Source organism: Pteropus vampyrus, unplaced genomic scaffold (genome assembly GCF_000151845.1).
Source record: "Pteropus vampyrus isolate Shadow unplaced genomic scaffold, Pvam_2.0 Scaffold24, whole genome shotgun sequence".
NCBI lineage: Eukaryota > Metazoa > Chordata > Mammalia > Chiroptera > Pteropodidae > Pteropus > Pteropus vampyrus.
In genome coordinates, this window is record NW_011888805.1 from 8009939 (window position 1) to 8035884 (window position 25946).

The window sequence follows — 25946 nt, forward strand, 5'->3', positions numbered from 1 at the left end:
AAATAACAAGTGAATGATCAAGGCAGAGTTGTGCAGTCACCTTAAAAACGGGGAGAACTGCTCTATGGAAAGAACAGTCAATACGAAGAGGGGTTCATTGCCATGGAAACCTATTAAAGGAAGAGTCCCACAGACAACCAGTGGCAGTGCCCATCTACGCACTCTGGCGAAGGCACTCTCCATGATCAGAATCTGAGTTTGAGCATTTCCTGTCCCACTAAAAATTCTTCCTTATGGTGGAAATGGATGTAGAACATGTAACCACAGACTATTTCTGGTCCCGTTTATGAGGTCATTTCTATTATGGCTTGGATGTTTTAAGCTAACTTAACTTGATCTTGCTACTCAACCAATTTATCTAAATTCTACTTTTCAGATTCCACCCTACAGGAAAAAAAAATGAATAAAGATTTGACTTTCCTTAAAGCATGATTACAGCAAGGAAAAGTCTAATTAATCATGTGAATTCCTCTATTCTGGTTCTTAATACCATAACTTCTCACAATGAATGAATGGTCTGACTTTCTAAATTACAAATCAATCTAAAACCTGAGATAATGTCAGTCTCCCCTTGAGAAAGAGACACTCAGTCAAGATGATGACAAATCATCTTTCCAGGCCTACAAGCCTCAGAGCTAAAGACAGACCATGGTAACTTTATCAAGGCCCAAATGGCTGTTCTAGTAGGATCTAGTAAGCTTGTCAAGTAAGAGACAGTTCTGGGCCCTTATCCTCTGGTAACTACATGATTGTCAACATGGGATTATAATTGATCACTAAGATCTGTAGTCCATGAAACTTCTAGAACTCTTAAAAATATTTGTTCCTTGTATGGTGCTGGGAATGCCATGGGGATATCAAAAGACAATTATAAAGCCATCAAGGAGGGGTCATCTATCTATTTTTCAACAAATATTTTCTGGTGTTTCTCCCATGTGCCTGGCACTGTGAGTAATGCTGGGAACACTTTGAATCAGGAAATAGACTAACAAGAATCTACAGTGTGATGTGTCAGTGCCATAATAAAAGAATGTAAGAAATACACAGCAGAAGAGGTACCCAAATCTTCCTGAGGGGTCAGGGCAGGGTTCTAAATGAAAGTTGTATTTCAGCTGAGACTTGAAGGGTAAGAAAGATTTGGCCAAGTAAGGGATTTGGAGAGAGAACCTGACTGGTTCTGCAAAATAAAATGGCTGAAGCTATAAAGCAGTTAACACTGAATGAATGGCAAGGAGAAGGAATGACTATGACGGTCGGGAACTAAGGATAAGAATAGATCTCGTAGCCTTGCTACTGAAGCATGCTCTGTGGAGCAGCAGCAGCAGCTGAGCTCTTATTAGAAATACAGAATCTCAGGTCCCATCTGAATCAGATCTTCTGAATCAGATCCCACATTTGGACATGTTTGGAGAACTGTACGTATTTCCATAGTAGGAAGTGAGCCTAAAAAGTAGTGCAGGGCTAGCTCACAAAGGGTCATATTTACCATACAAAAGAGTAACTTTAAGAACTTGAGACTGGAGAAATACTGGATTTGAATATTCGATGTGTCTCTAATTGTAAGATGGAGAATGGATTGGATCCGAGTTCACGAGTTCTAGCCAAAAAAAAAAAATCTAAATTAAGGAGGAGCAGTGGAAGAGAGAGAAACATTGAAAAGCTTTGAAGAAGCAAACAAAACAGGAACTAATGAGTGATGCACCTGAGAAGTGTGGTTCCCAAGTTCATGACTTGGATACCTAATTGGATGATAATGATGCTGTTCACATAGATGAAGATAATGAGAAAGAAAGTAGTTATGAGGGTTCCAAACAATCTCCTCCAGACATATGGAATATGAGGAGTTTAGGGCACAAGAATACAGAAATATCTACTAGGAATTGTATATTTGAACCTGAGCTAAGGAGAAATACAGAAATATGGATTTAGAAGTTATCAACAAAGGGAATTACTGACACAAGAACAGAGAGATTATTTTCCAAGGAAGTTATGTAGAGTGAGAAGCCAATCCTTCACCTGCTTATTTCTCCACAAAGTCTTCTCCTCTTAGTCCCACCACAAAATTTCTAGGGCATTGTTGCTGTTACTGGTGATGAGCAAGGTCTGGGTTCTGAAATTTTTTGTAACACCCCTAATTATCTCTAAAACATTTCTGTCCAAAACCCCACTTCATTATAGTTCTATCTTGAATTGGATAATTTTACGTGTCTGATTTTTAAATGCATACTAATAATTTCTGAAAATTAACATGTTTCCCATTTTAAGAAGTACATGGGCATTTTACAAGATTGTTTACCTAGTGTCTAAATTTAGAACCATACACCAAAGGATATGTAAGTCCCTGGCAATTTACAACACCACAGCCCACCAATAACAAGCATTCTTGGGCAACAGATGAATTTTGTGTTGATTCTCCTACTACAGTACTAGATGGAAAGCTACCAGGAATCCCTCAATAAAAGGCTTGTTAAAACCAGGAATGAAGTGATACGAAGTATGGAATTATCTTTAAAATAATCCAGTGGAGTTCAAGGAGAGAGGAAAAGGAATATATATATGAAAACAAGACTGATTGTGAGTAGGTAAAGTTGGGTGAGTAGTATTTGGAGTTACTCTTGAATATGCTTAAAACTTCCATAATAAAAAGTTTTTGTAAAAAATACAAGTAATGACAATCAAAACTTGGACTGAACTTCTTGCTCTAGGCCAGTCAGATTTCCAAGGACAGGGCAGGACACAAAGTAAATAACAGTTTTATCTTTGGATTTGCCAATAGTTTCAAACTACCTCTCTTTGCTTAAGGCATTTTTGTCATTCCAATTAATCCAACATCATTCAACACATTCATTAACATTATACTTACTACATCTTCCAAATCATAATTAATAGAAATAAGATCAAGTATTTTATGGTGATATAAATCACTGGAATAATCTTCTCAATTATATAGTTGATGAAAGCAATAAATGATAATAATTCTGCAAATTTACCTCAAGATGATCCTCAAAAGATCCATAAGGTGCATTCATTTAATTTAAATTCCTACATAACACATTGAAATATCTCCAATATTTCAAAAGCCAAAGATAAAAAGAGAAAATATAATGGTAGTTATGTCTAATTCGGCTTTTAATTTGGGCCAGGGGGAGATTTTTCATGAGATATGCTTATAAATATAGGCTCAAAGTCTTTCTCTTAGTTTACCATTTAGAAACAAATCAGAAAAAAAAATATTTCTTAAATCACTGAATTTTCTGTCACAATTACAAAAGTTCCTAACATAAAGTAAGCAAAAAAAGAAAACAATGTGTTTATTTTCGATGCTATATACACCATTAAAATAATATAGAAATAGAGAATCAATAAAGTGATTGGCAATGTTATCTATTGCTGTAAATAGGATTCTTATAGGATTATATAGGATTATATAGTTTATAAAAGCAATAAATGATAATAATTCTGCAAATTTACCTCAAGATGATCCTCAAAAGATCCATAAGGTGCATTCATTTAATTTAAATTCCTAAAAAGTTGAGAAATAATTGATGCTGTTCTTCAATTCACACCGATATTCTTACCCAAATATACCTGATATATGTTGTATAAAATAATTAATATGATTAAATATACCTAACAATTTTGTCTAGAACTTGACTATTACATGAGTAGAATATTTTTTCCCATCATTATACCATTCTTTCAGGTCATTTGCCTGTTTGCTTTTAGAACCAATCCTGATTCTTCCCTCAATCTACACTATTCCAGAGGGCAAACTCAGTAAACTACAATTCCCAGAGTCCCTTTCAAACACTTCCTGTTAGGTTTAATCAATGGGAGATTTGAGGGTGGGGAGCAAAGAGAAGCCAGAGTATTTTTCCCCCTTTTTCTACTTTGAGTAGTGACTTTGTCTCTTAAGTAGACCACTTTTCATCAGAGAGCCTCACCCTTAACAGTTCTAGACCCCAATGGATCGCCCCTCTCTTTGTGACTCTGGGCAGTCCCAGTTCCTAGCCAGTGCTGCTGGCCACAGGGCTCAGATAACACTACTTTCTGCCTTGACTCCTCCAGCTCTAAACGTCATAGAGGTTTCCTGCTATTGCTAATCTCCGGGTTGCCTTCCTTCCTCGGTCTGACTTTTAAGCTTTCCCAACACCTTTGTAATTATTTCTGCATAAGAAATGTGTTCACTGAAATATACCTGGTATAGGCTCTGTTTTTCTGACTGGACCCTGACTAATATACTCTTCATCTTTAATTTTGCAATTTTATAGTCTTTTTTCTAATGTCATTATGTGTGTTGGCATAATTTTTACCCTTGCAAAATGATTCTATTTGTTGTTTATGATCAACTGCTTCCTAAATAGTTACAAGTATTCTTACCAGCAATTCTGTTATTTTGCTGCATACTGATAAAAGATTGTTTCCAGACATTTGGAACAGATTTTTATTTTTTTAAGTGATATCAATGTTGTTCTATTTTGCCCAGAAGGTCAGTCTGTAATAATATGTAATAATAATTACATATTAATTTTGTACCACATATGGAATACGAAAAATAGATTTTTAAAATATGAGCCCTCTCTGAAAAAAAGACTTACTACCTTTCTATAGAACATTGAACTTATTGATTGAAAAATACTATAGAATATTAGCAATACATGTTTGTATTACAACATAAGTATCTACAGATACCTTTACTTATTTGTAGAATAGGTGCATTCCTAAAAAGTTAAATGTAAATCAAGCCAAATATCATTGTTAAATAATGTAAAATGTAAACAATATAAAGGTTAATAAAATAAAAATCCACCATTCTACCTACTTTCCCCTTCAATTCTCTCCCAGCTTTGCTAATTATATTCCCCAGAGGTAGGTATTGTTAAAATTTGTTGCGTATTCTTCCAGATACTGTTCAATACATATATTAATTAATTCAATTATTCAACAACTATTTATAAGCATCTATGATAGGCCAGGAACTTTGTAGGCACAGGAGATATAGCAGTGGACAAAAGAGACCAAGCTGTTACATGAAGCATATATTCCAATGGGGAGATAATGACAAACAAATAAACACATGAATACATAGCATGCAGGTGGTAATAGAGGCCAAGAAGGAAAGCGAACAGGGAAGAGGGAAGCAGCAATCTTTCCACTTTAGCGTCTTCTCAAGAGTATGTTGTTCTACAGATTTTAGGGGGTTATCTTTCCATACAAATGATTAAATGGTTGACAACCACACCTTTCTTAGAGTAGGAAGACAATCTAGACAATCTCTTGAGTTTCCTTTCTGCCCTATCATTTTGCTATCAACAACTTCACAATTAACCACATAATTTACAACTCTATTTTAACAATTTCTTCAAAATTTAATATTTATGAAATTCTAACAGTTTCATGGTCCTTCTCCCCTCATTCACTTTCTGTTCTAACAAACAGATTCTTTCTCTGTTCCCTGGGCCACCAGCCACATAAATTACTGACTTAGGTCACATAGACATTCAAGGTAGAAATAAATCAATAATATGTTTATGCTGGAAAAGTAAAGCAACTTGTTTGACAGTTTCACAACACCCTTCTTGATTCTCAGGGTACCTGACACACCCAGAACTTCCTGCAAAAACCTCCTGATACATCAAATGTTAAGCATCACCACAGCCTGGTCATAAATTACTAGACTGGATTCAGCTCCTGAGTCAAGAGCAAGTGGTTTAAGACTGGCCATGAGCTCATGAGGGGCCAATACCAAACCTCTGTCCTAAACCAGGTGCCTTAAACCAGGTCCCATTGGATACTATCTCATGAGGAATGTAAACTGATGCTTACAGCTATGTCAGCAAACATAGAGCACTATGGAAACAAATGTGAAGTAGGTATCATGAAGCAATGGAAACAGGGTATAATAAGAAGGGATGTGCAATCAAGAATAAACATGGAGAGAGAATTGAATGATGGAGAAAAAGAAGGCAGAGGCATGCTGTCTCCAGAACAGTCTCTTCTAAGAGATGCTGCTGACTCACCAGGTATCCTGCTAGCCTCCTTGGAGTATCGCTATATCACGAATGCCAGGAACTTTCTGGTCTGTGTGTAAACTAAAATAGTCTTGGCTCCTCCTTACTTCTCCAGGGTTTATCCTTACTTAAAACCCTATTAACTGAAGTCATCTCATAGCAATAAAGCAGGATTAAAACTTCATTTAAGGAAGTTTGCCAACATAATTTATACAACAAGAAGACACTCTCTGCCTGACTAGTGAGGTCAATTATCAATAACACATTCCAAAGGTTCAATAAACGCAGAGAATTTTGGAAAACATCAATGACATGGCCCATAGGGACATTATGACCCAAGGAAAGTGAAATACATAAATACTAATTCCCTAGATAAAGTTTTACAGGAAATTTAACACAAAGAATTACATCATTGCAATACAGTCATGATGAAAGGCACAGACTCTAGACCTACACTTCCAGGGTTCAGTTCCCAGTTCCCCAAATTAAAAACTGTTTAACCCTGAGTAAATCACTTTCATCTTTCTACGCCTCAAATTTTTCACTCATAAAATGGAAATATTAATAGTTTATCTGTCACAGAATAATGAAGATTAAATGAGTTAATATATGTAAAATGTTTACTATTATTATTTGTAGCTTATAATAGTGGAAAAGATTGAGTATACGAACATTGAGAATGATAAAAAGAAAAAAATTATTGCAATTATATATTTATCTTTTATACTTGCACTACTATTTTAAGGTACATAAAGTCTTCCCCACAAGGCTGTAAGATCTGGGAATTCAGAGACCATGTTTAGATTGCATATCATTGTCTCCTGGCAATTATCACAGTTTCTAGCACATAATAGATACTCAAAAATATTTGTAAATTAATAAATGGATACTCTAAGCCCATATTTATATCCTATTAGCAACACACCCAATTAATAGTAAGTGTTGCCCCATTATTTCATCTTTCCAATATAGGTTTTATCTATTTACCTTGCTGTTTCATTGATCTGATATGTAAGTTTTCTCAGTAATAGTGTAAGGGGATTCCAGTTTGCTGTGACCTTCTTACTTGACAAAGCATTTCTCTCACTTAGAATTTTTTTCTATGTATTCTTTAAGTTCAAACAATTTATTGCATCTATTCTTCATTCTGGATTCTGCCAAAAACAGAGTACGGAAACACTGAAACACTCAGTACCCACCTACTCACCCTCCACACCCCCATAGATGGCCCCTGAATCTGATCTAATTAATTCACCATGACCTGCATGTGCATGAGAGTAGTGCTGGAATTTCTCATGGCAACCTAAGATCTTTTTTTGCCACATTCTTTGCCCTGACTCTAAGAGGAAGCTAACCATCTCTCCTCTGGCCTGTGCCACAGATGTCTTCCACACTAACACCATCTGTGATCCTGATGGAAATGATAGTTAAAATTTGTTGCATATTGGACCTATCTTTGTAGTAAAAGTAATGAAATTTGTCTTCCAAACTAATTCATCTTTATGCATAGGATTCAGAATAACCTGTGGTTAAAGCACTAAAAGTAGAAATAACTGGGAGATACAAAATGTGGAGAGAAGTTCTTTTTCAATGAAGAAACATGACAGTTTTGAAAAATATCAGTCCCAAGAACTACATATAATCTATGCTAGCAGAGAATAAAATTATGGAAAGATAGCTTTTTATCAGTAAAACTGAAACTGGAAAAGAGTAGAGCATTCAATAACCTGAAATTTGCTCTTTCTAAAGCACCATTTTTACAGAAGAATTGGGAGGAGGTTATTGTTTTATTATTTTAATTATTTGTGAACTTATAGGGTAAAGAGCAGGAACAAAAAATGAGTGCTGTTAAAATATATCTAGAAGAGTCAAATTTATTTTCTAAAGGAACATAAAAATGAGAATTCTATCACTCAAAACTGCAGATGTTTAATTTGTATATTAAGTGGTAATTTTTAAGATTTTCAAATAATGTATTTCATATTGATTAAATGAGATGTTGGGAGTTTTCAAATGGCAAAAAAAAAATGTTTAATAGTCTTGATGTTTTGGTATTTATCAAAAATATATTCTTGTAATTTCTTGTTTCTCATTATTATATTGATAATAAACTTATAGCCCTAGAAGAAAACTTAATTACATTTTATTTAGTTATATATCCTGCTTTTATAGATAAGAACTCTCTTCTGGTTTTCCAGTGGCTCACATGTGCCACAGTGAGTTGGACTCAAACCCCCTTTCCCCACTTTTCATCCAGGCTCTTATGAGTCTACCCAGGACTCCACAGGGGACAGACATTTTAACCAGTTATCCAGCAAACCCTGGGGAAACTATCTGAGGATGGACTATCCAAAGTACAGGTGCATCATCATCATAACTTAATTGTGAATATTTATTCTGGCATAAGGGATAAAATAATATTTGCTTTCAACAAAAATAAAAAAAATTGCAAAACAAAGATTTAAGTGATAACTAACATTTTGTTGTTATGAAAAACTATAAAGATTACTGAATAAAACATTCTTAGGGCCATTTCACATAGAAGAATCAAAAGTTCTATCTTGAAGAATAAAACCAAACCAAAAATTAAATGCTATTCCAAAGAAACACATTTTGAGTCCTACCCCACTCTATTGGTTGCACCAGGTTCTCAAGTAGGATTAAAATTTAATTTAAAGAAGTTTACCAGCATAACTTATACAATAACATGACCATCTATGGAAAGGAACATAGCTCTGGGATTAGATGTTTGGATTCCAATCTAGGTTCTATCATTTCGTAGATTGCACTTGAAGCAATGTACTCACTCTATCTCAGTGCCTGTTTTCTCATATGGGAAAAGACGAATAACAATAATGACAATCTTAAAGGATCGTTATGTGAATTAAAAAGTTAGCCTATAAAGTTCTTAGAATTGCCTGGGTACATAGTAAGTACTCAATAAATATTAGATCACTATTATTGTTGTTATTATTATCAGTGCTAGGTTAGTAGGTCATCAAGAACAAATATCCATGGAATGTGAGTGCTTTAGAAGACACTGTGAGATGTTGCAAAGGAATAATATGATTCCTTAAGAAGATTATGATGCAGTAGAATAAGAAGGAAAGATGCAAACATAAGTGATAATAACAAAAATATTGATGGTATAATAAAATCTACCTAGATTAAGTGAAGTAATGTAAACAAATGTCACGCATGTTAATTATTATTATAATTGTCCTACTACTACCCATTAATGATCAATAAATTAGTAAATTATGCCCATGTTGATACTTTCACTCTCAACATAATAGTTTTTTAAACAGATAGCAACAAAATTCTTAAGGAAGTCTTATTCAAAAAACATTTTTTAATAGCCACTATTAAATACTTAGCATAAAAAGTTAAATTTATCTCAAAACAGCAGCTAACATGATATATATCTACAAAACATTGGAGATAATTTCCTTAAATACAGATGTCAGAATTATTAATCTTGTTCTTGACATTCAAGTCAATGTAATAAGACATGAAATGGAAAGAAAAGGTGTTAGATAGCTAGTCAAACATGAGTGACAGGAGGAACAAAGGAATAGGGTCCCAGCCCAGAGACGGCCCAAAGAACATCCCTCCTGCATCCCCAGAGACAAAGGACAAGAGGGTCATAATCTTAGCTGGCTTAATCCGGCTATAGACACCTGCACAGAAGGTACTACCCTAATTTGCTTACAATTTAAGCTTCATCATAATACTATGTTTATGCCTAGAAATTCATGAATCTAATTATAACAGACTGAATTCTGGGTAAGCAACTGCGCACTAGGCAAGTGTCAATCAAAATGATCTCACTTGCCAATCATTTAAGAACTCCTTGGTAACTACCCATGACAGCCCCTAAATATAACTGTAGACCTCTCCTTTCCCCAGGGTTACCACTCTCCATCTTCCCTGGCTGAAATCAGTACCCGCCCCCAAGAGGTATGTATTCTTGTTTCCACGTGGTTAGCCTGTTTTAGGCTTGACTCATCTTCTACTTTATAACATGCTTTTAATAAATAAATATCTCTCATATTCAGCGAATTCAAATTCATTTCCTCATCAGTGATAAGAACTTAGAGTGTGTGCATTACCAGAACTCCAATCGCTGTAACAGTAGCAAAGGTATAGCTATTCTCATTTGCTGACGGCACTGTGATCTACTAAAAATATCCAAGGAACAAACTGAAAACTAACATATCTAATAAGAAAATATATTAATATGGTTGAAGATAAAGTAAATACAAAAACTCAGTAATTTTCTTAAAAAATGACATTAATTGCAAATGTAAAGATAAAATTTTTTTTCACAATTGTAATGAAAAATGTTAAACATGTAGAAGTAACTTAGAAAAGGGTAGAACCTCTGCATTCCTCCCCACCCCTGGAAAACTAAAACATTTTACCTAGAGACAAAAGAAAATTTGAATAAAGTATATAGACCATATTCTTAGATGCAAAACCAAATATTATAAAAATGCTTACTTTTCATGGATTTATAATTTTCAGTTGATTAAAATAAAAGTATTAGTAAAATGTTCTAAAATTTGGCAAGTTAAATGTAATATCCTCTGGGAGGATGGCTGAAGGATAAAGTCAGATTTTATTTGAATGTAAGAAAATAAGAAAACATCTCATATATCCAAGCTTATGGAGTAAGGGTCATGCACATACATATGCGTAGGATAAGTTTATAAGGAAATTACTTTTAAAATGTTCATCTCTGGATGATGAGATTATGGATAGATTTAATTTTCTTGTTGTCCTTTTGTATTTGCCAAAATCTTTATAATAACTATTTATTGATTTTAGAATCAGAAGAAATATATACATTGCTAAGAGAAAAGAAAGAATGAAAGAATAAAGAAATAACTTGGGCTTTGGAAGCAAGAACGAACTCCAACAAAAATGATAATTTTGTCACGCTCAATAAAAACTGACTCAATATAGTAAAAAGCCATTTGCAAGGCCTGTAAGCATACACTTATTATTAAATCCTCTGCTGAGACTAGGCAACCATACAGGTATAATCTATTAACTTGTTAATTATTGGCAAAAAAAAAAAAATTAATGCCACATATCTAGATTTGGCATTTAAGAAGAAGAAAAGGGACTACCCATGAGAAAAACCTAGAAATTTTCCCAAACTGAAGATGCCTTTCGAGGAGAACAATATAGGTGATTGGGCCAGGAAAGTACTGGCAGAGAAATGAGATGTAAAGTGGCTGCCAAAGAGGACAAATAGATTTTGTGGATTCTGTCCTGGCCCTGGGTCAAGATCACCAAGGCTACTTACTGAATTTGGTTCCACTCTTCAAGGATTGAAGGAAGTCTCCTGTGAACTCAGCACACTATTAAATGCTGTGATGGTCACAAAAGCAGTGTAAAACACGGCCCTTGATCTCCAGACCATTCAATCTGGCTATGGGGGCAAGATAACATATGAACAACATGAAAATAAGACAAAAGAATAAAGAGATTAAGATCCTATATGAGAAGGATAAAATTTAGAGACCAGAGTAGAAGGGAGAATGTTCATATCCCAGGAAACATGTTGTGACTTGTAAGTTCATCCTTGTATTCTCCATTTCCTCTTTTATGTTACACGAGATTCACAAATCCCATGAAGCAGCCAGTCTCCAGACTGTAGTCAGTCCTTAAAAATTTAACTCACCTCTTAAACAATAGCTTCTTTTGGAATCACGTTTTTAAAAATCATATCAAGGCTTAATGCATACCACTTTCCTATGACAAAACTCTTACTTTTCCTAAATTTGCGAAGCTGATATGCCAAGATGTTTTCCACTAAAGCCAATTTATCCAAGCTGTGATAATGTAAGAGACTCGAGAGAAACCTTGTTTTAAACAGCTTTGAATTAGATACAAAAAACCAATGTGGGCAACGATCCAGCAGGAGAGTATGCTTTTTACATAGATTACTCTTGAGATCGATGTCAACATCAGATTGCATCAAAAATTTCAAAGGGAATTGGATTATTCAGTTTTCTTTGATTGGAATTCAGAGGCAAATGGAATTCAGGGTGAGATCTAAAAAGATAAGGCCTTTCCTTTTGAAGGGATACTAAGGTCTTAAAGTGGTCAGAGATCACTCCAGTGGAGAGGGGTTCAGATTACAGAAGGAATTCAGCCTCACACACAGAACAACATTGGCTCCCACAGGTAAACATGGCACAGCAATCATAGTAGGATGACAATAAAATCACAATACATCTCACTACAACACGTTTTTCACCATGTCATATGGGAAGGAGGAGATCAATAGGAATTGGTGCATTATTTTACAGGGAATTAATTTAATCATCCAGGATATTTCTAGCACACTATGAAATTGAACTTAGAGTTAGGAGTTAAGCATTTCCTGGATGAAAATGCTTGGTCCCACATCTGTCCTTGTGTCAAGTAATAACACTGATCATAAAATCCACTCAAAGTGTGTTTTAGCTTTTTTGGTAGAATTTCTTTGACAACTGTTAAATGTTAAAGAGCTCTGTGAAAAGCATTTTCTTAACTATTCTAATGGCTCTTGATTCATTTATGGAATGAATAGAAATTTCCTGAAAGCTTAAAATTGAAATTATATACTAACATCTTTTCTCAGGTGTTAATTCTCACTCTTCCTGGATATGGGCCTACTCATAAGTGGACAACCTATTTGAAATTCTTATAGGCCAAAATCATGCAGATTTGATATTGCCATCCTGAACTTTTTACCGTTAATTATTCTGATTAGTAAATATGAGTGGACCTCAGTGTGCTTTTATAATAAATTTTATCTGCAATTCATGGTAATTTAAGCCTCAATTCTAAATAGATGAAAACAAATCATAAAGCTATGCCTATATGATTGAAATAGCCAGATCTCATCAACTCTGTTATTTCAACCACCTTCAACTGATGTGAATTGCTGAGTGGACAACTATATAGACGTATCATGTTGATAAAGCCAAAAGTACCATGCCACAGAAAAGTTGATGGTCACAGAGAGATACTTAAATCCATACACCAGAATTTACAACTCTCCCCACTGGTCCATTCTTCACTCTTCTATGTCATTAGAATATTTGATCTCTCTGAAATACCTTTCTCTTCTTTGCCCAGCTAATCCCTTTAGGAACCACCACATCCAGGATGTCTTCTCTGATTTGAGTTACAGAGATCAGGCTTCCAATACGTTCGTTACATGAAGCGCCTGAAGCAAACACTTCTGAGAAAACAGACAACCTGGATTTAGATCCTGGCTTGGTCATTTGCTAGTTGTGTGAGCCTACCCATATACTCTCTCAACTTTCATTTCCTCCTATGAAAAATGGGGTTATGACAGTGCTTGCCTCATAGGGCTGATGTGAGAATTAAGGAAGGCTGTTTCTACAAATAGTAGAGAGGAACCTGGCACACGGCAACATTTGATAAAGGTTAGCCCACGGAACCCTCATACATTGTTGGTTGGATTGCAAATTGGTACAAATTGGAGGTTCCTCAAGAAATTAAAAATAGAACGACTTTTTGAACCAGCAATTGCACTTCTGGGTTTTTATACAAAGAAAACCAAAACATTAATTCGTAAAGATTAGTGCACCTCTATGTTCACTGCAGTGTTATTTACAATAGCCAAGATATGGAAGCAATCTAAGTGCCCATCGATAGGTGACTGGATAAAGAAGGTATGGTACATAGATACAATAGAATAGTACTCAGCCATAAGAAAATGAAATCTTACCATTTGCAATAACATGGATGGACCTAAAGAGTATTATGCTGAGTGAGATAAGTCAGACAGACAAAGAGAAATGCCACGTGACTTCATTTATATACGGAATCTAAGAAATAATATAAACAAACAAACAAACAAAAACAAAAACAAAAACAGAATCAACATTCAGAGAACAAACTGGTGATTGCCAGAAAGGAGGGGGAGGTTTGGGGGCTGGGTGAAAAAAGGTGAAGAGATTAAGAAGTACAAATTAATAGTTACAAAACAGCTACGAGGATGGGAAGTACAGCGCAGGGAATATAGTCAATAATATTGTAATGGCTGTGTGTAGTGCCAGATGGGTGCTAGAGTAATCGTGGGAATCACTTCATGAATTATATAAATGTCTAACCATTGTGCTGTATATCTGAAACTAATACAAAATAAATAAATAAATAAGATTAGCTCATGGATAGTCGGTAAGATCCACTGTTTTTCCTTTACTACATTTAAGCTACTTATTTAACCTAGGGAATTTTTGTTGATATTTTGCATGTTAAATTATATATTAATACATTTTTCAGAAAATTCATGCAATCTAAATATGTAATCTAAATTCACTTGTTAAATTGTTGAAAACGATTTTATAATGAATGGGAACAAATTCTTATTCAGATAAGCCCATCTCTAATTTTATTAAGAAAATGAGTGAGAATATAAGTTTTGGGCACAAAAAGAAGATTTTTCCCTCCAGGGATACACCGATTCTATAATCTAAGTTTCTTGAGTCTGGCTGTAAATAGCTATGTAGCTCTTATGACCAGAATAATAGCATTATCTTTAAATATTCAAATCTATTCAGTAGGAAGATATAGAATGATTGTTCATGATAAAACAATGATCAAATAACTGTTGAGATTTTTTTTTTCTTTAATTGTGGACCTCATATGTTCTTTATTCTCCTCTGTCTATTGTTTGGGTTTTCCTCACAGCTTGTTAATTTTTTTCTTTGAAAAGGTATCAAACATAAATAATGATAAAGGAAAATTTAGAATATTCTTGCTATGAGAGTTTTAGGAACCAAGAATCTAAATGTCCTTTCTGAAAATGGCTGACAAAGTGCTGAGTCAGAAAAATTTTTAAAGCAAACAAACAAAAACACAAAGGAATCCTAGTGAGATTATTAAATTCCAAGGACAAAGAGAAACTCCAAAATTTTTCCAAGGAGAAAAATAAATGGGTTACCTAAAAGAACAAAAATCAGTTTACCATCATAGTTTGTATGAACTATTGAGTACTAAAGGGTAATAGAAAATTTTTTTCAAAAAAACTAAGAAAAAAATATCTCAAACCTAGATTCCCATAATCAGATAAAATATCAATCCAGTTTGAGGAAAAAATAAAAATATTGTTATACATGCAATGATTCATAAAACTTACTACCCAGGCATTTCTTCCAGGTGGAAAAAAAAAATACCAAATACAAAACAGGAATTTAAAACAAAAGAGAATTTTTTTTTTTAAGTATAACATGTTATAAAAGGATGAGGAAAAAAATTATTAGTACTTATAGTTAAGTCTAAGTTATTTTTGACAATGTAGCTTAGAAACTCAATGCAATTAGGAAATGTTATAAGAAATTGAGGGATAACATTTTAAAAATCAGTAAGTCAAGAAAATTCTAAATGACTTAATCAAAAATTGAAAAGTAGGGGAGGAGAGGGAAAAGTAAAAGCATTCTACCAGTCTTATTGTATACAGGGGGAGGAAGACATTATAGATTCAGATGAATTCTCAATATTGATTAAAATATACAGATTTAACTATGTTTATTAAAATTGTAAGGATGGGCACCCCAGATTTAACGTAAGAAGGTTCTAAGGATGTGAATATAAGAAGCATGGTCCAGTGGGGGCCATCATTAGAGATCAGCTATCAAAATGGTAATGTATAGTCCCTGACCTAGCAACTCTACTTCTAGGAACTTAACTACAGAATTGTTGCACATGAGCACAAAGATATGTATATTTAGCATTGTGGAGGCCAATCTACATGTTCTTCTAAGTGGAATTGGTTTATAAGACATGTACTCCTTAACATGAAATACTATATAGCCATTAAAAAGATTGAAGTAGGTTTATTACTTGAACATGGAGAGACACATTGTTTCATAAAAAAAACATGCTGAAGATAGTATTATGATATCTTGGATTATAAAATTAAAATTCAATGTGTGTACATTTACGCACATTTATGTTTATAATGCACAGGAAAAAAAGAATATTACAAGCAAAAAAAGTAGAGGAGTAGAACTGGAGATACATGACAAGGATTTTTAAATTTTACTATATGTGACTTTGTGTTCTAGATATTTTCCACAATAAACATGTACAAGTTTTGTAATTTTATAAACAAACAAAACAAGAAAAATAAATACATATATTATGTTTTTTATTGATCCAAATATTGTATTTTATGGTTTAAAAACCATAAAATCGACCTGTTTTACAGAGAGTGAAGAGATGGAGATTCTGTTGTTAGACATAGGATGCATATTAGATTTTATATGACATCATCAGCAAGCAGTGACATCCAGCTATTAGAAGGAGGGAGGGAGGGAAGGAGAGAGGGAGGGAAAGAAGGAGGATGAGAAGAAGAGAAGAATAGAGCTAACAAATATCTGAGATGGGCAGATACTGCCTCACTCAACAGAAAATGACCTCTTTCAAACCATGACATGACTTAAATATGTTGTCAGCTTATATTCTATGAAATGTGGTATTTATCTCTAAATAGATTGTGGTTCTCTTCAACTAAACCTTCCATCTGGACACAACAGCTAAAAACTGCTAAAGGGAGAGGGAAGCAGATACAGACTGTCAGGGCAGCAATTATTTTACCTTTGGGAACTGAAACTATTTTTACTCAAAAAGAAAGTTTGCAGAGACAGCATTTTCATATTTGCCTTTATAATGCTACACACACATACACAGAAAAAAATGATTTGCCGGGAAAAACATATAACAAAGTGGATGCATATCAGTTGTCCTTAAAAAACCACCCAAAGATAGCAAGAGCCAATATGTTTATCAGTCTCTCCTTCTCTCCACATTTACTGAACTTCCATTCTGTGACTAGATATAGAGGATAAAAAGTTATAAAGGACATTATCTGGGTCCTCAAGGAGCTGAAAGAAGAGTGAAAAATATCCTAAGTAGTTAATTATAGAGCAATTTGGGAAGTTCTACAATACGGTAAATAAAAGTACATCCTGACTTGGCTACTTTGAGAGCTCTGCAATTTCGAGCGAGTTGCTTCATCTATTTTTGCCTCAGTTTCCTCATTCATAAAATAGATATAACAACTGTACTACTTCATATGAGTGTTCTGAGAACTAAATGAGATAAAACACAGAAATCCACCCACAAAGTAAGCAGTCATTCAAAGTGAATGACTATTGTTTGGGGAGGCCAGGTAAGGACTCAGGACTTGGACCGCCTGGGTTTGAAACTTTGAGTCTTAAGTTTCTCATCCAAAATCGGTGTGTACTTGCGCCGGAGGTTGATGTGCAGATTGAATGAGATCATCCATGAGAAGGATTTAGATGAGAGACTGGCACCCAAGAAGTCAATTAATGTTAGTCATTATCACTATCAAAATGCTTCAAAGGAAATAACAACAAACTCCTCTTAAGGGTGACAGAGAATGTTCTGAAGAAGAGGTAGCAGCAGAAGGACTGGTCTCAAATACTTAGCACGAGTGCTCCAAGCAGAGAATGTGAAGGAAGATCATGGCAGGCCAACAAAACAACAAGAGTAAAGGCATAGAGAATTTAATGATAATAATGATGATGATGATGATAATAATAATAATAATAATAATGATGATGATACTGCATGTTCAGAGAAAATGGGTGAAAATGTTCTATAGGCTCTAGGAAATCTACACTGGAGTTCAGCAGAGAAATTATAAGCCAGAAAACTTCATCAGTGCTTATGGGGTTATTGAAGAAATTAGAACAGAGCAAGGGTGTGTGGGGTGAGCAAATCGTAAACGGATCCCCTAGAAAAACAACATCAAAAGGCAGGAGGAACCGGCAAAGGAAGCCCAAGGAGAAAGCTTAGAGTGGGAGAGCTGGTGAAATAAAAGAGGCTGAGAAGGGCAAGAGTTTCAATAAAGACCGACTGGTCAACCATGTCAAATGGTGCGTAGATGTCAAGTAGGGTGACAAGGAAAAGTGAGGCCGTTGAACTGGCCATTTAGAAGGATACTGGTGAGAGAGAATTTTTAATTGTGTGGTGTTGGTGAAAGCCAGAGTGTAATGGGTTGAGGAATTAATGAGATGTGAAGACACTAAGTTTTGAGTAAGTATAGACCTCTTTCAGGAAGTTTTAGTGATTGAAACAGTGAGAGAAACCAGTCTCGCAGAAACTAGAAGACATTAATTTTTATAAATCCAAATAAGCAAAATTCACATGTGGTAAAAAGGGTGAACTTCACAAGGCATCCAAAAAAATATTTGAGAGAAAATAAAGAAAAAGGAATCTCATATTTTTCTTAAATTGGACTAGAGGTTAGGGCACTTGTGGGGGTGGGTCAGAGAGTTGAAAAACAGAAAACATCAAATGACTAGTAAATTGAGATTCCAAAAAAAGAGGAAAGGGGGAAAAGTAAGGACAAGATTGTGCATTTGTTGAAAAGGCAAGAGGCAAGTTAAAACTGCTATAAAAGAAGTGATCAAAACAAAACAGCAGTCCTGTCTCCCTCAGACAATGCAGTCCTGGTTAGGACGTGACTTCTGTGTGCTGAATGGTCCTCAGTTATAAGCCATGGGGAGATTGCTAAACATGAAGGCCTGCGTTGGCAGCTACAGAGGTTTGTCTCTAGCTGGAGTTAGGGTCCCCTTGAGCCAGGGTCAGACTCCAGGTCTTCTCCTGGAATAGTCAACCTCCTAAGGCAGTTTGCCAAAAAGGAAACCTGTCCTGAATAAGCCAGCATGAGAAATTTGAGAAAAATATAGGAAAGGACTGCCAGGCAATATGAATGATTGAATTTTGGAAAGAAAGAGAAGATTGGATTTGTTTTTGTTTGTTTTTGTTTTTGTTTTGGAATATTTAGAAAAATCTGCCTTGGAATATTTCTGTCAGCTCTTGGATCATAGGCTAAGTGTTTTTAGAAAATGTGATCATTCGCTTTGCTCTGTGTGGTTTTTCAGTTCCTACCTACATCTACAGAATAAGGAAGATTTGTTTTAAGTCCCTTCAACTCTGCACATTATGAAATTTAATGATTCTCTCTTTTGCATTGCCTTCATTTTCACAGGAATATGTGTCCCTGGAACAACACCAATGCCCTATCTTCCTAACCATATTGTTAGCACCAATTTTGTTTTGGTTTCCTTCTTTTGTCTAAAAGAAGTTAGAAAATGTGTTAAAGATAAGACAGTTGTAGGACACCCTGGGTGAGGCCAGTTCTTATCCAATCAGGAGGCATTTATGTGGAAAACACCCCTTAACTGGGCTGAGCCTGCTGGTTTGAAATAAACATTTTGATGAAACATTCTGCAGAGAACTGGTTCTTACATGAGGAAATTAATGCCTACATCCCACTGCAATAGTGAATTCCTTCCTGAAACATTTTCTTGTTGTTATGTAAACATAACCTAAGTGGGTCTGTTAGAGATAATTGCTAATATTCTCCTATTACCTAGTGACTCAGGGAAGAATAAAAGGAGATCAGAATTATTAAGAGGGAATATAGAAGCAATGAGGGAAGGGCCAGTTTACTTTTAATGACCAAATGTATCTTTCGTAGGCCAGAGACCGTGAGAAATTACTTTTATACTACCTGGTTTGTATTTCTTTTTCTGTTCTCGTTACTAAGTATGATTAGAGATCATACTGTTTACAGATGATTTCTCAGCATCTCTTTGAGTACTTTTTTCTCTGTATATGCGAGTTTGTGTATTAGAATACCTTTTGCATCTTGATAGTGAACGTAGACGAAACTCATATCTAGGTCAAAACATTTAAATTCATGATTTTTGGAGATGAGAGAATTTTATTTTTAGCGTATTTTAATCTAGTCTCATCTGATTCTATTTTGCTAACTTATTTCATAGAAAAAGAACTAAGACTTGGCTTCTGATTAACCTCATAGTAAAGATGTAGAAGACCTTACATAGGAACTCACCATTTAGAAAATCATATCTGATTTCAGTGTTTATGGGCTGGCCAAGGCATGTGTAGACTCTGCACGAACCTTAGTATTTTAAACCAGAGGAGTGGGATGAACCCCTCAGGTTAAAAAGGACCTGGCAGCAGCGGCCATGTTTCTGCTGCCCTTTAAACCTCCTGAGACACTTAGAGATCACCACCATCTATAGCAGAAGTTCCATCAACCAGCAGTCTTTGAAGGAAAGACTCCCAGCTGTAAGATGGGGCCTTCCTCTATAGAGCTGACTCTTTCTAAACCATTTAAGTTACTCTGCCTTTCACTGCCCTTTCAGAAAAAATTTCATGTTTAATAAGAACTAAAAAAAAAAACCAACCAAACAAACCTAGAAGAGGGCAGTGCTCTAACACTAACCTGCAGAATTTAACATTCTGGCCAAGATTCTAGTGTTTGTTTTGCCTCTAGCTGGCCAGGAGACCTTAAACCAGCAGCAAAACCTCTTGGTGACTTAGTTTACCTCTCTGTGAAACATTTGCCTACTCCTGGGAGTTGTGAAATAAAATGTCCTCAGAGTGTTGTAAACTCCCATGTTTGCATAATCTTCTCTCTAGCATTTAAAGTTTGTTGAGCTAATCCAGATGGGGACATGCAGCAAAATCAGAATTCAAATGAACCAGGTGGAAGCAAGTTACTATTATTGTGCTATGAATGAGGCTGCACCAAACTGAGTTGTATTAGCAAAGAACAGATGCCTGCATCACCTCTGTGAGATGCTGCAGTTTCTGGTGGGAGTTTTTGTTTGTTATTCTTGTTGAGTGGATCCTTAGCAGAATACACTTGGGATACTGGTGTGAGACAAAGCAAATTTAGGCTTTTATTTTTCTTATACTTTGATTAGGGGAAATAGTTTGAATCCAAAAGGATGTCACTGAATGCAAACACAAACCTGGAACTGAGCCCCTTGGGTGTGAATCTCAGGGGCTATTAATCTACAACCTTCAATTTGTAAATATGCAGGAGACTGAGTCAGTAGAAAAAAAATAATTTTAAACATCTGTGGTATTCTTTCTGTTCCAGATTAATTACACTGCTTGTTTGTTGACGCTGACCAGAATTTTCAATCTTCTGATGCTATGCTTGGAACGTCATAAGTATTTTTCTATGTGTTTATCACTTACGTCCCATGAAAATTTATCTCTGCCAAAGTCTGTCTTTCATAATTTATTTTAGGTTCTAACTTTGTTATTTTACTCACCTACCCTAGACTTCTCGTTTTTCCTTTTATGCTGAGCAATGTGCAACTCTTTTTTATTGAGAATTTATTATTACTTTGAAGAGATACCTTGTTAATACAATCTCTCTCTCTCTCTGTCATCATTCAATCAAAATGATGATATAAATGAAAATCCAAACATGCTGTTTAATCATTTGAAGAGGTTGAAAATTATTTTCAATCAGCTAGGCTTGCTCTGCCAGTTCAAAGAATTATTAATGAGAGCCAAATTTGTTAATAGTTTGTGAGCAGCCTTTTTCTGTGGGAGGGGTGAGGAAGGTATCAGAAAGGTTGTTCTAGAAGTTGCTATTATATCATTATATCATACCCTCATGAAGCCCATACCTTCTCTGTCTATCTCTGAGTTCACCAAGAGTTCAACTGCTATCATCTCCCATCTACGATCTATGAGCTTTCCCAAGCTGAATCCTTGGCAGCTCAAAATTGAGAATCGCAAAGGTTTTTGTTTTTTTGTTGTTGTTTTTTTAAATAGCCCAATTTGGAAATGAGAAAGGGCAGGTCCTTTGCAAGATGTAAAGCAGCCATCATCCCCACATCCACCTCCAGTTTGCCTTGTGAACTATTCTCTCATTTTTTCCCTTTCCTTGCCAGGCAATATCACCTGCTTTCTGTGCCCCCAAGATGACAAACAAGCCCCCGTTTGGGGACTCACACTCCCTTCCCTCACTCGGCCCCAAGAGCTACTCCTCAGACCCCAGCTTGCTCCTGTGATCTTCTTTTCCTCTTTGCCAAAGACTTGAGGTCTTGGCCAGCTTTGGGTTTCTTTTTAACTTTATTATTTAACTTGATTCCCTTTATTCTCTCTTCATGCAGAGGCTCACTCTGTGCAGCTCACTTCCTTCCTCCTCCTAATGCTAGCCACATGCCCTTTTTGTTCTGTGTGTTTTACTGAGAACCGCCAAGGAGAAAAAGAGAAAATTAAAAAAAAAAAAAGAGCCCACGTGGAAGAGATGTGACAGTATAAGAATGCTTATATAATTGTGGAATTCAATAATCACTATTGGTTGATCACTTCCTACATGTTGAGCACTGCCCTCTAGGATCTAATAGCTATTGTTTCTGGGCTGTGCTTCTGGGATAATCTTGAAAACCCCATTGGCCACTTCCTTCCCCAAATCGCTCACTAACATCTCCTCTCAACGAGAAGGACAAAATAAATAGCGGGCAGTGCTTTCTCCTTGAGTAATTTTTATCTCTCTATAGTTCTTTAGATGGGCAGTATATGTATCATTAGTCTCCTACCCATATTGATATTAAGATCTTAACATAACACAAATTAAATTTTAAATAAAAATACGTGTGTGTACACACACACACACACACAAGATGTAACTCTAATAATTGAGACTATTTTGAAAACCAGAATATCTGCTCATTTTCTCATACTCACCCTACCTGATCCCCTCCTACCACTGTGTTCTGACCAATGAGGGCTTTCTGCTGGAATCCAATAATTTAGCATCTCTCCAGTGATATGCTTATAAACTGGCTCTCTCTAAAGGACAAGTAAACAAAAGCCCTGATCCATGGTGTTTGCTGATTTCTATAATGCAAACACTTTCCCTACAGTCGATTTCAAGCTACCAGTGATTTAACAACCAGCTGGCAAGAGTTCTTGCAAGCCAGTCGGAACCAGTTCTAGCATACCACTTCTCCTCCTAGTCTTTTCCCTCATCAAAACTTGTTCCGTGCCTCATCTCCAAAACACTGGTTTGGAATTGCTTTTCATTTGGAAAAGCGATATAGTAAGTGAATCCCAGCAGAATGTCAATGTCTGGATGAAAATGGCTCTGTGCTGACCCACCAGAAGAGCTCCTGGAGGAGGGCCTCAACTCAATGGATGAAATTCACTATCAACATTGGCAGGGACCTTAGGCTAAGGGCAGGCACATCCTCAGTGGCAGTATAAGGAGGGACAAGAGAAAGCCATGCTGAATACCAGTAAAGGCACATGGTAGCTAACAGCACAGACTCCTGAGCCAGAATGCCCAGGTTTGTGACTTTGGTCAAGTTGCCTGACCTCTCTGTGCCTGAGTTCTTCATTTGTAAACTGAGGACAGCAATATTGTATTTCGTAGAATCTAATCTGTTCTCTATTGTAAAAGATACCATTATTTTATGTTCCATTAAGAAATTCAAAAATGCTGCCAATTAAACTGTGACATGCCTTCAAAAGATACATGCTAACTCCATAGATGCAAAAATGTGAGAGAAAAATGTGTTAGAATTGACGAATTAGGGTAGTACCTTCCTTGTGGAGTTGTCGATATATGTAAATGATATATGTAAAGTGCTTAGAAAAGGACCTGGCACATTGTAGGAGCGATAATTTTGCAGTTATGGATTGTTATTATAGTATTATTACAGAGATTAATGAAAATAGATGCAAAATATCTGACTCAAACATTAAAACTTCAAATTTCCTCATAAGACCAAGTATGAACTAAAGTGAATCTAAACTAGCATTTTTCGAGCTATTTTTCTTATAACCATGTGGGCCTCGGGAACTGCAGTTGAAAAGAAGTAGAAGTGAGGTTAAGGGTCAGGTGAAGGCCAGGTGAGCGAGATTCTCAGTCACCTAATTCAAAATTCATCCGAAGCAGTTCCGTTTTTATCAACTTGAACGCATTTTATTTTATAAGGTTTTATTTTAATTGTCCCTGTGCTTAAATATATATAGCTGAGTCCCAGCCAGCTAACAAAACATTGCCTCCTGGTAGATAGGGACCTTGGCAGCTGCACAGTGATGATCTTTCCCAATAGTAAGCTAATTCCCACTCAAGTTCCCAGATCCCCGAGTCCAGAAAGTGCTCTTCTTGGTCAGAGGACATGAGTAGCCCTCTTTCCTTCTCTCCAGCAGCCTGCACTATCCCTTCTGCCAGTGTCCTCTGCCAAGACTAGGTCCATCACCCCTAGGACATTTCTGTCTTGACTGGAGCTGTTTAAATTTTCGAGTCCAGTAAGCAAGGACTGTAGCAAGAAATTTAAATAGCATAGCAAAGTTTATACCCTAAATGTCTCTCTAGTGGTTCCCTTAGTAACAGCTCTTACTTTTTAGGACTCACCTTGGCTACACACTGCTTTAGCAATTGTCTGTCTGACTGATTCCAAAACAGCTCATATCCCTCTTAGAACCAAAGATACTAAGCAGGATTTGAAGTAGAAAACATATTTTTGAACAGAGGTTTAAAATCTTCTTGAAAGTACTCATAGTTTCCCTTGAGATCCAAGTTGATGAAAAATATATATATGAAAAATAAGTGGGAAAAGACAAAGTAAATACCAAAGCTGTTGCCCTGTGATTTCACGATGTCACAAATGTACATAGAGATGAAGAATAATATCCGAAAATGGAAACAGTTGTTTTGAGGTATGGTGAAAGCGGGAGATTAAAAAAATAACTTTGTATTATTGAAATTTGATATTGTTATATTTGTTTTTTACTTAAAAATGTCAAAATACCTCTCACACATTCATTCAATGAATATTTATTGCACATATAACTTGTGTTTACCTTAATTTACTCCATGCCACCCTCATATCTTCTTCACTTCTCTTATGTCATCATGTGTTTGATAAGTTTTTAGATGTCTGTGGCTGGCACTTGTAGGATTTTGGATGGCAAATGAGTGTCTATTTTTCCCCTGTAAACCTTGCCTATTCCTCTCCTATGGATGGTATAATACTTCAGTTACATAAAATAAGTTTCAAGTTTTCAACTTCAGTAACATACCAGATGAATTACAGGAAAAAAAATCTTCAATGCCTTCCCAAAGACAGTATGAAAAACATCTGAACTCCAGGGTCACTATTTTAAAAGGGATGCTGGTATTCATTTAGGATAAGAATACTGTATCAATCAAGGTTCAGCTAAAGAAGCAGAATTACCATGAGTAATGGAGAATAGGAATTTATTATAGGGGCTAAACTTTACCCAAGTACGGGAGCTGGTGTAAAAGTAAGTTTATGCGAGTTGCTTCTGTGACTGGTGTTGGGCATGAAGTTGATGTGTGCCTGGGCCAGCAGTCAGGAAGGAAAGCTGTACATGAAGTACGGGAGAGCAAGGACAAACCAGAACCTGAGACGATAAACTGGAGCCCATAAGGTCAAACTGGAACTCACAACTGTCTTTCATCACCCTCAGTCTCAATGTTGAGGTGACCTACATGATAAAGCCAATGTGATTTACTATGGAGTGGTATACACATCTGGCTTAGGACTCAGAGAAGCTGAAAGAGAATCTGGTAGTTCCTGGAGGAGTTGTGGCCTTGGGTGGTCCTCAAGTGAGCTAGCAGATCAGCACCAACATGCATGACTCGTCATTGCCCCTTCAGTGGGTAAACGATGGCTGGCTGCTGCTTCACTTTCACCTTCCAAATCTTGTTTAAATGTATTTTGTGCTCAGTAGTAACCTGGAGCCACACAAGGAAAGGGACTATGGGAAACATTGTTCCAGTTTAGCAAATTGAACAAAGCTACACAACATTCCTCTCTCTAGAACGAGTTTGTAAAAACAATGCCTATAATTCTAAATTCAATTTAATCCTAGGTTTGGCACCCAATCTCAAGGCCCTTGAAGGTCTCATTCTCATACCTAAATTTGGGGATAGAGAAGTCAACACAGTGGGAGAGAAAACAGAAATTAAGGATTTACACTGGGAACTATTTGAAACTATATTAATGGTCATGTCTTCTATTGCATAAAAAGTATCCACTATACCAGTAATGTACTAAGGAA